At 42.8% G+C, this 14526-nt stretch overlaps 1 long non-coding RNA gene across 1 annotated transcript; it reads left to right on the top strand.

Moving 5' to 3' along the window:
- The first annotated feature begins 1130 nt into the window (after nucleotides 1-1130).
- Nucleotides 1131-14278, top strand: LOC129706516 (uncharacterized). The gene is made up of 3 exons (XR_008725070.1): nucleotides 1131-1629; nucleotides 2071-2155; nucleotides 12933-14278. It is a non-coding gene; the product is annotated as an uncharacterized LOC129706516 (long non-coding RNA).
- The last annotated feature ends 248 nt before the right edge of the window (nucleotides 14279-14526 follow it).

Here is a 14526-nt window from a genome sequence, read left to right as displayed (position 1 = left end):
TTTTGGGGTATCAGGATATCGGTTTGCAACTAAAAAAAGAAAAAAATATGTGTCCAAACTATGGACTGGGTCTAAAAATATTGGTTGCCAGGAGACAAAGGGAGCCCACTTCATCAGGGGCCCACTTGTCATCGGGCAAGCTGACACCCTGGCCAGTTCGCCACTGGGCCCAGTGGTAGAGTTGCTGCCTTGCAGAGCCAGAGACCAGTTTCGAACCCGACTCCAGGCGCTGTCTATATGGAGTTTGTACATTCTCCCCGTGACCTGCGTGGATTTTCTCCGAGATCTTCGGTTTCCTCCCACACTCCAAAGACATTCAGATTTGTAGGTTAATTGGCTTGGTATAAGTGTGAAATTGTCCCTAGTGTGTGTAGGATAGTGTTAATGTGCGGGGATCGCTGGTCAGTGTGGTCTCGGTGGGCCGAAGGGCGTGTTTCCGTGCTGTCTCTCTAACAAAATTAAAGTTATGAGTCGAAGAATGCAATGAATTGATTGGCCTTTCTCGTTCTGACATAGGATGTTCTTTTGACCAAGAAGATCAAAGGTGACCTAAAACAGGCATATCCTTTGTTAAAAAATTATAAAACCACCACATAAACTGTTAGTACGTGGATGCATCCTTTCAGACCACGTAGTTATTCAAAGCATATTTTAGTAGTATCTGACAGTAAATTGCCAATATTGTTTCTGGATAGCTTGTAGCTGAATACATTTTTTGATTATTAAGAAGGATAACTTTGTCATAACACAGGGAAATTACTTTGAATGTTTGCATCCCTCTGCCACTCTACATAAATTGCCATTGAATTATATTTACACCCTCATCATCAGCTCATTAAACCATGCGAATGACATTAGAACCAAACTGTTCTATCACTGTAAATAACAGAGTGACTTACTTAATCTATGCTTTAAAATATATTACAGCAATAATGTTTAATGTTATTACTATATTACTGAATATTAGACAAAATACATATTTCACCCACACCAGAATTAAAGCACTTAAGAATCACAAATCATATGACTGGCATTACAATACAGCTAATAAAAAAGCATAAATTATTCATCTCTTGCATTCATTAGCTAAGTGACAGCAAAAAAAAGTAATAAGACAAAGTATCCTTGAGTACATAGGTTTATTCCTTGTCCATAATCTGAAGAGATTTGAAATCTAAATTTGAAAGTTTCCATATTCGCTGACAAGACATGCCTAATGTCAGCAGAATGGTGAGGATCTGGTTTATTTAACCTCTCAAGCTTCAGCTTAGCATTCCCAGTGAATATGAAAAAAAAGCTTCTCAGCCAGGCATTACCACTTCAGATTTTACACCTTAGTAAGCTGCAACATGTTTGTGATGTAGTCAAGTATTTAGTCTGTGATTTAGTCTGTGTGCCCAAAGTTCTGTTTATCATCCATGATGTTAGTGATAACTAAATCAATACTGGCCATCCCTGGATAATGAACAGGTTCTGAGAGGTGGATTTTGTCTATAAGTAAGGAAATGCACAAAAATCACTCGATATTTAACCATACCGCCACAGTATTGGAATGAATGGTATCAAAAGCTCATGAGACTGAGAAGAATGGAGAATTTCGAGGTTTGTCAATCACAGAAATGAATGTTTGTAAGTATATTGGACTTTTGAATCTAACATTATTGTCAGAACTATATTTATTTTTTGGCATGGGCTATATTTATTTATAGGCAAACTCGTAACTGGGGACCGATTACAATATTTTTCAAATTAAAAGAGATAACTCAGTAATTTTAACAGTCATGGTATGGTTACAAAGACTTGATTTCAGATGACATAATTTCTTACAAACTATTGTTCAGCCCAAAAAGCTGAGCCCAACCTGCACCTTCATATATTCGGTGAAACTGTGCCCTTGTTCTCAATATAAATCTGCAACGGGCCTCACTCCTCAGTCAACTATAATAACTATTGGAATTAATTGGAATTAGTATAATATATAAAAAATAATAGTATCATTAGTATCATTTAATCTCTCATTAAATGTTCACCTGTTACATTAAGCTGTGCTGTGTCCACTATTTTATTTAGGAAGCAGCCAGTATGAAGCTCACAGCCCTGGTATAGGTTTTCTGTAACAAACAATCTGCACATTTTGTCGAAGTGGATGTCAAAGGTAAGTAAAGTTGCATTTTAATGTGGTCGTGGAATATGTTTGATTCAAGGAGCAACTTCATAAATTGATGAATGGTTATGAAAGAGTTAAGGCCGGCAACATCTTTCAACACTTTGAAGTGAAACAGTCTCACAATGTTCAAGCTGTCTGGCCCGAAAATTAACATTGAAGGTAGTCTAAGAAAATAAAATCAATCTATGAGCAGCAGTGTTCTGTTTGCATTATGAACAGTGGATTACCACTTTGAACTTTGCTCTAGTCATAACTTTGTAGTACTTGTAAATCTTCAATGCATCTGAGTTCACCTCAAATTAGCCTTGCAAGAAAACTGTTTCTAAACTTCATCTGTCAGACTATTCATGTCTGGCTTTATGCCATGTACAAGGCAAAAGCTTTGATTAATTTGTTCCATTCGTAAAACACAGTCCGGTTTATACTTTTCACTTTTACAAGCACAGCTCAAAACTGTTTAGCAAAAACAAATCTCAAGGAAACATTGTGGACTGAAATGTTTTTGTTTAAGGGAACACTTGGTCAGATTCTTTCAGCTTCACAGTCATCTGCACATAAACCTTGGTGTGATGCCAACAACATGTGCTAAATCTTCTGAATTTTCCAGAAACAGTCACTGGATGTAGATTTTGTGGCTACGCTTTGCAGTCAGCCTGAGAAAACGAACTGGTGTCCTGTTATCACTTCTGGAAACACAAGTCATTACTGCTTTGCCTCTCACCAGGCCAAGGTCAGGGGCTTTTTCACTTTCTGTCATTTACCCCTTTGGGATATTCATGCTGAATAATGCCATGAACAACAATGTCTTTCACATCTGCATATTTTTCCATACTTCAATCATTATTTGCAATTTCATCAATGGCCTCTATGTGTTTTCAGTTTAGCATAACCAAGATCATTTCAAGAAACTGAATATCGTGGAGAATCTCCAGTTTGGCTGACGTGGGATATCCAGGAACCCCTTGCATGCCTTTCTGCAGCATTGCTCTGAAGTCCTGTTCCATCTTTAACAAGAATATTCTCCTGATATTGTTAATGACTAAATTTAAACTTGTTAAAGTTGATTGTTGTTTTTATGTTTTCATTATTCTTCCAGATTGCATTATTATTGTGAGTTATTTTCATTTTATCATTTACATGAAAATATTTCCCCTCATTTTCTCAGCATTGTTTCAACAATTAATCGTAAGTGCAGAGTTCTGACAATAATTCTCAGTAGCAAACCTGATAGAAAATTCATCAATATGGCAATGGCATGGGTGCCACTATTTCTATTGAATTTGATCGTAGTGGGAATAATTAATAATTTTACCAATATCAAGCTATTCCCTTGTAAGTTTACTCATTATTACTCAAGACCTCTTGCATTAAGGTTATAGATAAGTGTCCTTTTGTATCCATTGTTTGATCTGTGGCAGCTGTATTGCCTGTTCGGGTTCTTAACTTGGAGCACAACCTAATGGAATAAAAGGAACATTAGATCATGGACAATCTGGCACCACGTCACCTGTAAAAGATGTCAGCATCATCATTTGTGAATGGGCTCTTCCAAGTGACCCTTAACCTCCTTCAAACCATTGTGATGAGCAACCTCTGGGATCAGCATAAATAACAACAGAAAGGAAAGGAAACTATTACAGAGAGTGTGAGAGAAGAGAAAATTAAATGAAAGTAATAGAAAGCCTGAAAATGGAAAGGTTACAGAATAGTAATTGAAAGAAAAAACATTTAATTTGAATAACAACAGTATATTGTTAAGCAATTTTTAATATTTCATTTTGATTTGATGTGCCTTAATTTCTGTGCCTTTCTTCGCTGTAATCTTTCCCCTGCACCTTTACGTACAATTCTACCTCATTACTTCTCTCTGTTCTATTTGTATTACTATATGTGACTTGTGGCATTTGTGTTAGAAATAGAGAGCACCAGCATTGTAACATCAGCCTAATAGAGTATCATATAAATCCATCACAATTATGGTAAGTACTGCTCCTGCATGAGGACCAATTTGCTTCTGTCCACCAACAATTGCCCCAATAGACTTGTCTGCTTCGAGTAAGACAATCTTATGGGATTGTATTAATTGCATCAAGAATACATGCTACACATTATCTTGAACATATCACAAGTAAAGCTATTGCAAATAAAGAATTCGGGATCTAACTTAGGAAGAAAGTTTCTGCCATTTCTGCCGTTGTTCATTATAATTAACAGAAATTAAATCCACTAACGCAGGCATCATTAAAAAACATAAAAGCAAAACCAAATGTATATCTCATTTTCATTTTTTATTTTTGCTGTGTTAAAGCTAAAACCCTGGGAGCCACAAAGCAATTTTGCATGATTTTTTATAGACACAAAATATTGATATAATGAACCATCTTACAGGGAATGTTTGGGATCATCCATATATCAGGTTTACGAATTTGTATAGCTTTCTGTTAAATTGACATTTATACAGAACTCAAGCTTCATTACTAGCAAATATAAAGAAGATAAATCTATAGGGGTGGGAACTAATTGGGAGTGAGAGTGAGAAAGCATGGTTGGAAATTTGGCATTGTGTATTCCACACATGCAGTGCTTGCCATGACCTGACTTGGAGTTTTTTTGTGGAGAATTTCAAGGAGATTTTTGAATCATAAGCAGTTTTACGCTACATGTTTGACAATCTGCAGCAGATGAAGCTGAAAATCCTATACCCGCAGTGGATCTTGTTAACTATTAAAAAGCTTTACAATTAATATAGGATTTTCCAATTTATCTCCTTTAACAACAAGCTGCAAATCCACCGTACGTCCTAAACAAAAGTGCCACAGCAAATAAGCATTTACAATTGCTAGAATTACAATGTTATGCCAGTTAGCAATAAATGATTGCAAAATCTGGATTTCATTCAAATAGTCGTGTCACATGCTGTTAGCAAGACCAACATTTGATGCCTGATGTTATCTGAGAAGATGGTTGTAGACGCCTCCTTCAATTGGAAGAGGGAATGAATTATACAGTTGCCTCACTTGCAAAATAGGTAGGGCAGCACAATAGGTAGGGCAGCGGTAGTGTTGCTGCCTTACAGCTCCAGAGATCAGTGTTCGATCCTGACTATGGGTGCTGTCTGGAGAGAGTTTGTACGTTCTCTCCATGACCGCATGGGTTTTCGCCAGGTGCTCCAGTTTCCTCCCATGCTCCAAAGATGTACAGGACTTTGGTTAGGCCGCATTTGGAGTATTGTGTTCAGTTCTGGTTGCCCCATTATAGGAAAGATGTGGAGGCTTTGGAAAGGGTGCAGAGGAGGTTTACCAGAATGGTGCCTGGATTAGGGGGGTATTAGCGAATTGACGTTCTATCCTCGCCCATCTACCTTTGTTCCCAGGGGGCACCTCCCGTAGCGCAGTAGGCCAGATCCCAGACCAACTCCTCTCCTATCTAGCTGGCCGTGTCTGTCATTGCATCACTGCCTCCATCCTCCCAGTCTCTGGTACTCGAGGGGTTAGCAGGGCTTCCAGGACCTACGAGCAGAGGGCAACTGGGCGACTCCCCCTGCAGGTAAAGGTTCGCCAGGTCTTGCGCTTGGCCTTGGACCTGGCTCAGTAGCTTCACCCTGTAGGCTGCGGTTCGCCAGGTCTTCTGATATGGATTGCGTTATGGACGTATGGATATTGCGGGAATCATAAGGTCATCAGGAATAGGAGTAGAATAAGGCCATTTGGCCCATCAAATCTACTCCACCATTCAATCATGGCTGATCTATCGCTACCTCCTAACCTCATTCTTCTGCCTTCTCCCCATAACCTCTGACACACGTACTAATCAAGAATCTATCTATCTCTGCCTTCGGCACCTCTGGCTGCATCATGGAGGGGATGGAAGCTGAATACAGAGGTGTAGTCAACTCACTGTGGTGGATGTTAATTTGCGTTTATTGTGTGTTTTGTTATTTGTTATTATATGTATGACTGCAGGCAATGAAATTTCGTTCAGACCGAAAGGTCTTAATGACAATAAAGGAATCTAATCTAATCTCATCTGATCTTAGTTGAATGGTGTGGGCTGATTCACCTGCAGCTCAACACCGACAAGACTAAGGAGTTGGTGCTGGACTTTAGGAGGAGAGGAACACCCCTCCTAAACACACACCCCCCCCCCCCCCCCCCCCGTCCCCTGTCTCAATCAATGGTGTGGATGTGCAGTTTACCAGATAGTACAAATACCTTGGAGTGTACCTGGACAGTAAACTGGACTGGTCCAGGAACACTGAGGCCCTGTACAAGAAGGGACAGAGTCGCCTGTGCATCTTGAGAAGCTCCGCTCCTTCAACATCTGCAGTGAGATGCTGCAGATGTTCCACCAATCGGTGATACCCAATGCCATGTTCTTCACTGCCGTGTGCTGGGGCAGCAGGGTGAAGGCTACCAACACCAACAGGATCTACAAACTCATCATGAAGGTTAGCTCCATTCTGGGGGCAGAGTTTGAATCAAACTGCGGAGCATCCTGCACAATACAGCTCACCCCCTCCATGACACACTGGTCAACCTGAGGAGCACCTTCAGCAGTAGACTAGTTCCACCAAGATGCAGCACAGAACACCACAGGAGATCCTTCTTCCCTGTAGCTATCAAACTGTACAACTCCTCCCCCTTCTGTTGTGGGGTAGACTGAGACTGACTCCTCCCCCCATTGCTCCTCGCCCCACTTCCCTCCCAAACTTTCCACATCCCCGATCGTTTCCACTGATCACTTTAATTTCATGTTTCACGTATTTTGTGTTTTTATGACTAGTTCCCTCCTGGGATAAATAAAGTTATGTCGTATAGTAAAAATATCTACAGCCTTCTGTGGCAAAGAATTCCACAGGTTTCGGTCTAAAGAAATTTCTCCTCATCTCCTTCCTAAAATAACGGGAATGGAGGGATATAGTTATGTGCAGGTAGATAAATGATGGACACAGGCACTGTGGGATGACGGATATGGTCTTGTTCTAAATTCTATTTTCTATGTACTCTTAACTCTACCTCATTTGGCTGTTCCATTATTATACTCTGGTGTTCTTTGCACTGCTTTAGATTGCACTGTAGTCCTTGCACCTTTCTGTAAATTTGCACTCACCACTGTATTTGTTGCTGTGTTTGACATTATCATGTAATGTTTACTTTACAGACTTCAGGCAAACAAGGAAATGCATTGCACCCATATATATATATATATATATATGATATTGTGAATCTCAATGAGGAGTAACCTTATTCCAATGTATAAATTACATAAAGGGCTTGTCAGGATAATGTTCACTAATGGGAGAGGTCCAGTCAGGAGGCCATAGTTATAAAAATAAGGGGCCTCATAGGGTAATGAATCTCTGCTATTGTTTTCCCATGAGGAGATCAAATTATTTGATATATTTAAGGTTGAGATTTTAAAAAACATTGAAAATCGTGGAATTGAGGTACTGGGGAACTGGAAAACAGAATGGTAGGGCAGACTTGAAAGACCTGATGGACTACTACTGTTTTCTTGTGTTCTCAACAAATATAAGCTTAATGTCCTTGATTAATTATGTCTTTTGAAATGAAGATCACCGTCAGAATTTACCCACCGCTGAACTGAAATTATTGTTTATCTCTTCCTGCCTTGTTAAAAACAGTACAACATTAGTGACACTTAAGGTTCCAATTATCACTCCTGGAGCCAGGTATGATCAAAAGGTTTAACTGCACTTTCCTCACTTTTATCTATTAATAGATTGGGATATACTTCATCTTGGTCTATAATTCCCTATACATATCTTGGTCAATATTTGAATCAAATCTTGTTCAATATTTCATACAAAGGGTGGTGGGTGCATGCCGGAGGAGGTAGTTGAGGCTGGGACTATTGTAAAGTTTGAGAAACAATTTGGCAGGTACATGGATAGGAGAGGTTTGGAGGGATATGGGCCAAATGCAGGCAGATGGGACTAGTGTGGATGGGACATGTTGGGCAAGTTGAACGGAAGGGCCTGTTTCTACATTGAATGGCCCTGTGATTCTATTAAGAACACTTCAATTCAGATTCAGATTCAGAATCAAAATTATTTGTCATTGTGCAGTGTACAAGTACAGAGACAACAAAATGCAGTTAGCATCTCACCCAGAAGTGTGAACATAGAATAATGGAACAGTAAATATATATATATGTATATACAGTAGCAGTAGTGCAATTTTTTTGGGGGGAGATCAGTCACTGGGGGAAAGAGTGTCCGGGGGGGTGGTGACTGGCAATCACCAAGGTGCAGAGTTAAGTAGGGTAACAGCCGCAGGGAAGAAACTGTTCCTGAACCTGCTGTTCTGGGAACGGCGAGAATTGTAGCGCCTCCCAGACGGGAGGAGGGTAAACAGTCTGTGCTTATGGTGAGAGCATTCCAGACATCGCTTGCTCTGGACAGACTCAATTAAGGGGCACATCGACGACTGCTTTGGTGCCACCTCCTGCACCCGCACACAACTGACTGACTTCATCCACTTCACCACTAATTTCCATCCGGCACTGAAATACACCTGGACCATTTCCGACACTTCCCTACCATTCCTTGACCTCACTATCTCCATTGCAGGTGATAGACTTCTAACCGACATACACTATAAACCCACTGACTCCCATGGCTATCTGGACTACACTTCTTCCCACCCTGCTTCCTGTAAGGACTCCATCCCCTACTCCCAATTCCTCCGTCTACGCCGCATCTGCTCCACGGATGAGGCGTTCCACACCAGGACATCTGAAATGTCCTCACTATTCAGGGAACGGGGGTTCCCCTCCTCCACCATAAATGAGGCTCGCACCAGGGTCTCTTCCATACCCCGCAACACTGCTCTCTCTCCCCATCCCCGCACTCGCAACAAGGGCCGAGTCCCCCTAGTCCTCACCTTTCACCCCACCCAGCCGTCACATACAAAAAATAATCCTCCGTCAGTTTCGCCACCTCCAACGTGACCCCACTACTTGCCACATCTTCCCATCTCCCCCCATGTCTGCCTTCCGCAGAGACCGCTCCCTCCATAACTCCCTTGTCAATTCTTCCCTTCCCTCTCGGTCCACCCCCTCCCCGGGCACTTTCCCTTGCAACCGCAGGAGGTGCAACACTTGTCCCTTTACCTCCCCCCTCGACTCCGTTCAAGGACCCAAGCAGTCGTTCCAGGTGCGACAGAGGTTTACCTGCATCTCTTCCAACCTCATCTATTGCGTCCGCTGCTCTAGATGCCAGCAGATCTATATCGGTGAGACCAAGCGGAGGTTGGGCGATCGTTTCGCCGAACACCTCCGCTCGGTCCGCAATAACCAAGCTGACCTCCCGGTGGCTCAGCACTTCAACTCCCCCTCCCACTCCGCCTCCGACCTCTCTGTCCTGGGTCTCCTCCATGGCCACAGCGAGCAGCACCGGAAATTGGAGGAACAGCACCTCATATTCCGTTTGGGGAGTCTACACCCCCGGGGCATGAACATCGAATTCTCCCAATTCTGTTAGTCCTTGCTGTCTCCTCCCCTTCCTCAGCTCCCCTGCTGTCTCCTCCCACCCTCCAGCCTTCTGGCTACTCCTCCTTTTCCCTTTCTTTTCCCTTTCTTGTCCCCACCCACCCCCACCCCCGATCAGTCTGAAGAAGGGTTTCGGCCCGAAACGTTGCCTATTTCCTTCGCTCCATAGATGCTGCTGCACCCGCTGAGTTTCTCCAGCTTTTCTGTGTAACCCCTCAATTGAGGGGAGTGAAGAACCGGTGATGCGTTGGGCAGTTTTCACCACCCTCTGCAGTGCTTTCCGGTCGGAGGCAGAGCAGTTGCCATACCATACTGTGATACAGTTGGTAAGGATGCTCTCGATGGCGCAGCGGTAGAAGTTCACCAGGATCTGAGGAGACAGATGGACATTCTTTAGTCTCCTCATGAAGAAGAGACGCTGGTGAGCCTTCTTGACCAGTGTTGAGGTATTGTGGGTCCAAGAGAGGTCATCAGAGATTTTGACCCCCAGAAACCTGAAGCTGGAAACATGCTCCACCTCCATCCCGTTGCGTGCCACCCCTAGACCTTCTGTAGTCCAAAATGAGCTCCTTGGTCTTCTTGGTGTTAAGGGCCAGGTTGTTGTCAGCGCACCATGCTGCTTGGAGAGCAGAAGAAAATTGGTCCTCATGCACGAGTTGTATCATCTATGTCTGTATATATGCTAATGTAAATAGTTATTCAAATCATATGCTATGTCGCTCTTCCAGGGAGATGCTAAATGCATTTTGTTGTCTCTGTACTGTACACTGACAATGACAATTAAAGTTGAATCTGAATCTGAATCTGAATCTGATCTATATACTTGATGATGGTGTTAGTACCATGTACAGGTGTGCAGTCGTAGGTGAAGAGGGAGTAGAGGATAGGGCTCAGCACACAGCCGTGTGGAACACCGGTGTTCAGGGTGAGGGTTGAAGAGGTGTGCTTGTCTAACCTAACAGACTGGGGTCTGTTGGTTAGAAAGCCCAGTATCCAGTTGCAGAGGGAGGGGTCGATGCCCAGGTCGATGAGTTTGGTGATCAGTTTTGATGGAATAATGGTGTTAAATGCTGAGCTAAAGTCGATGAACAGCATTCTCACGTAGGTGTCTCTGTTGTCAAGGTGGGAGAGGGCGGAGTGAAGTGCCGTTGAGATGGCATCCTCCGTACTCCTGTTCTGGTGGTAGGCGAACTGATGGGGATCCAGTGTGGGGGGTAGGCAGCCTTTGAGGTGTGCCAGGTCCAGCCTCTCGAAGCACTTAGTGATGATGGGAATAGGTGCAACTGGGCGGAAGTTGTTGAGGCTCGCCACAGTGGAATGTTTTGGCACCGGCACGATGGAGGTGGCTTTAAAACACATGGGGACAGCTGCTTGGGCAAGTGACAGGTTGAAGATGTCAGTCCAGACGTCTGTCAGCTGCGCAGCACAGACCCTGAGGACGCGCCCAGGGATGCCGTCAGGGCCAGCAGCTTTACGTGCATTAGTCCTACTCAGTGCCACGTATACGTCGTAGGGGGTGAATGTGAGGGGTTGGTGATCGGCAGGTAGCACAGCCTTGATGGCTGTCTCTAGATTGTCCCTGTCGAAGCGGCCGTAGAAGTGATTAAGCTCCTCAAGGAAGGAGGCATTGCTGGATGTAGGGGTGGTGTTGGTGGGTCTATAGTCTGGGATGGCCTGGATGCCTTGCCACATGCGTCGGGGGTCGGAGTTGTTATTAAAGTGTTCCTCGATCCTTAGCTTGTAGCAGTGCTTGGCCTTCTTGATGCCCCTCTTCAGGTTAGCCCTGGATGAACTGTAGGCTCGAGCATCGTCTGACCTGAAAGCGGTGTCCCGTGCTTTCAGCAGTAGCCTGACCTCTCTGTTCATCCATGGTTTCTGATTCGGGAATGTGGTAATCCGTTTGAGGGAGGTGGCACTGTTAATGGTGGAGTTGATAAAGTCCAAAACGGAGGAGGTGTATGAGTCAATGTTCGTGTGGGAGTCAAGGGTGGCCTGAGCTGCAACCACATTCCAGTCAATGTTTCCATAATGCTGCTGAAGTGTGGAACACTTCCTGCTCATCTAAATCATCAACACCATCCCCTCTTACTTAAGCTTCCTTAAAGTCCAAAAAGAGCTATTTTTCTCAGTGCCCTTGGGCTGAGATTATTGGCTTCCATCATCATCCTAAGGACCATGACAAAACCAGGTGGAAGACTCACATCCTTCACTTCCAGTTGCTGGAGCCTTGGCCACCACAAGCCATCATGCTAGGTAAAGCTACCACCAATGGGGAGTTTCCCCCTAATTTCTAGTAACTTAAGTTACACTTGTTAATACCACATCAGGTGCTTCTCTGATATTAGAGCAGGTATTGTTATCTCATCACTGTAATAAACCCTTGCATTTTGGGGACATATAGAGTTCCAGATCAGTATCACTGTGGTGAAACCCAAACAGATCATCCATGAGTAATAATAATTTTGCACACTTCAATTAAATCTCTTTACCTCAGGAAAAGCAAACTTAATTTGCTAAACCTATCCTCGCAGCCACAATGATTGGCCCCATGCAATGTCCTGGTGAATGGTGCCTGCATCCTCACCAAAATGATCCCATCCTTCCAATAGTATGGTGCCCAAAACTCCCCACATACATGTCCTTGCCTTGTCCATGCCCATTTGCGGGCGGAGGACCAAGGCAAATTCCTTGTATGTGAATACTTGGCCAATCAACTTATTCATTCATTCACTTAGCCAGTCTATATTTCTCTGAAACCTTAGATAGACTTAGACTTAGATTCTTTTATTGTCATTCAGACCTTTCGGTCTGAACGAAACCTCTCTGCATTCTCCTCACAGTCCACATTGACATCCAACTTTAGTATCACGACAGATGGCGCAATGGGCTAAGTGTTCGGCTGGCGACCGGAAGGTAGCTGGTTCGAATCCCGCTTGGAGTGCATACTGTCGTTGTGTCCTTGGGGCAAGACACTTGACCCACCTTTGCCTGTGTGTAAATGTAATGTAATTATGTGAAGTACTTTGGGGTCAATGCAAGTTGACTAAAAATGTGCTATATAAATAAGATTATTATTATTATTATTATCATCAGAAACTTAGAAATATTACCCTTGGTCCCCTCAGCCAAGTCCTGAACAGAGATTGTGAATAGCTTGGGATCTAGTACAATTTTACAGCAATTCACTAACCACAGCCTCTGAACCTAAATGTTACCCAATGTTTCCTAATCTTTGTTTCCTGTCACTTAATAGTTGTGTGAGGACATCACTACTGCAAAAGCAACATGACCAGCAGCTTTTCCAACACGGACATCAATCTGAGAACAAAATCATTTGTTGTGAGAATCCTCTACTTCACTGATGTATCAAACGTGCACTGGGATCACAACTATTTTGGGTGTAAGACATCCACCTCTCTCTGAATAAAGAAAGAATAGAGTGTGGTGCAAACTGGTGCAAAGCCAGAATATTTATTAGCCCGCTGTGCAAAACACATTTCACCCGCTAATCCAGTCACTGCAGAATTTCTAACTCTACATGCTATTTTGCTTTTTGACACTGGTTTCAAATTTCATCATCTTTAAGGTACTTTCCAAACCAAGGGATTATTGGAACTAGCTTAATTGGTTTATCCTGCATAGGAAGGAACTGCAGACGATGATTTAAACCAAAGTTAGACACAAAACGCTGGAGTAACCTAGCGGGTCAGACAGTATCTCTGGAGAAAAGGCATTGAATTATAGTCATAGAGTGATACAGTGTGGAAACAGGACCTTCGGCCGAACCTGCCCACACCAACCAACATGTCCCAGCTACACTAGACCCACCTGCCTGTGCTTGGTCCACATCCCTCCAAACCTGTCCTTTCCATGTAACTGTCTATCTATTTCTTAAACGATGGGACAGTCCCAGCCCAAACTACCTCCTCTGGCAGCATGTCCCATACACCCACCACCCTTTGTGTGAAAAAGTTATCCCTCAGATTCCTATTAAATCTTTTCCCCTTCACCTTAAACCTATGTCCTCTGGTCCTCGATTCCCCTACGCTGGCCAAGAGACCCTGTACATCTACCCGTTCTATTCCTCTCATGATTTTATACACCTCTATAAGATTCCCCCTCATCCTCCTTCGCTCCAAGGAATAGAGTCCCAGCCTACTCAACCTCTCCTACATCATAGGTGATGTTTCATGTCGAGACCCTCCTTCAGACTTCAGGTTTATCCTGTCCATTTAACTGAGCAAAATAATTAAAAGCGAGGAGTGCTTTTTGACATTGATTAACCAAATTCTGATGTTATTTCATATTACTGTGAACATTGTCAGTAAATATGATGTAAAATATTTATTTGGAATATAATTGTCACCCCTTGATGGTGTTCCATGTATTTAAGTCAACGGAAACTTTCAGAGGCAGAGTATATCATATTCAGGTTACTGTACAATGCGTTTAGTGATACTGAACAAGAATGCATTTTGTGATAATAATTTATTAAACAATAATGGTAATGGTTTACATTGTATCCCTATTATTTCTTTAGACGTATAGCTCACCTGTTAGATCCTACAAACAGAATTTAGTCTGACTAACCTCATTTCACAATAAGCACTAGCACTGTGAGCTTCCATGAATGGTAATGAAATTTGTGGGTCAACTACATATAAAAGTTCCCTAACCTTTAATTTCAATTCAATATTATTTATGGATAGAAAAATCTTGCCAACCTGATTCGGTGGTATGTGGAAAAAACGGGAGAACATTTGTTGCCTCTGCAATAAGAACTTGGAAAATGAACCCTTTGTGTTCATCTCCATGGTAAGATGGTCCTTTTTCACTTCTATTGAAGG

The sequence above is a fragment of the Leucoraja erinacea genome, chromosome 19, assembly GCF_028641065.1.
Source record: "Leucoraja erinacea ecotype New England chromosome 19, Leri_hhj_1, whole genome shotgun sequence".
Lineage (NCBI taxonomy): Eukaryota > Metazoa > Chordata > Chondrichthyes > Rajiformes > Rajidae > Leucoraja > Leucoraja erinaceus.
The sequence above is the reverse complement of the archived record's forward strand: the minus strand, read 5'-3'. Positions and strand labels throughout refer to the sequence as shown.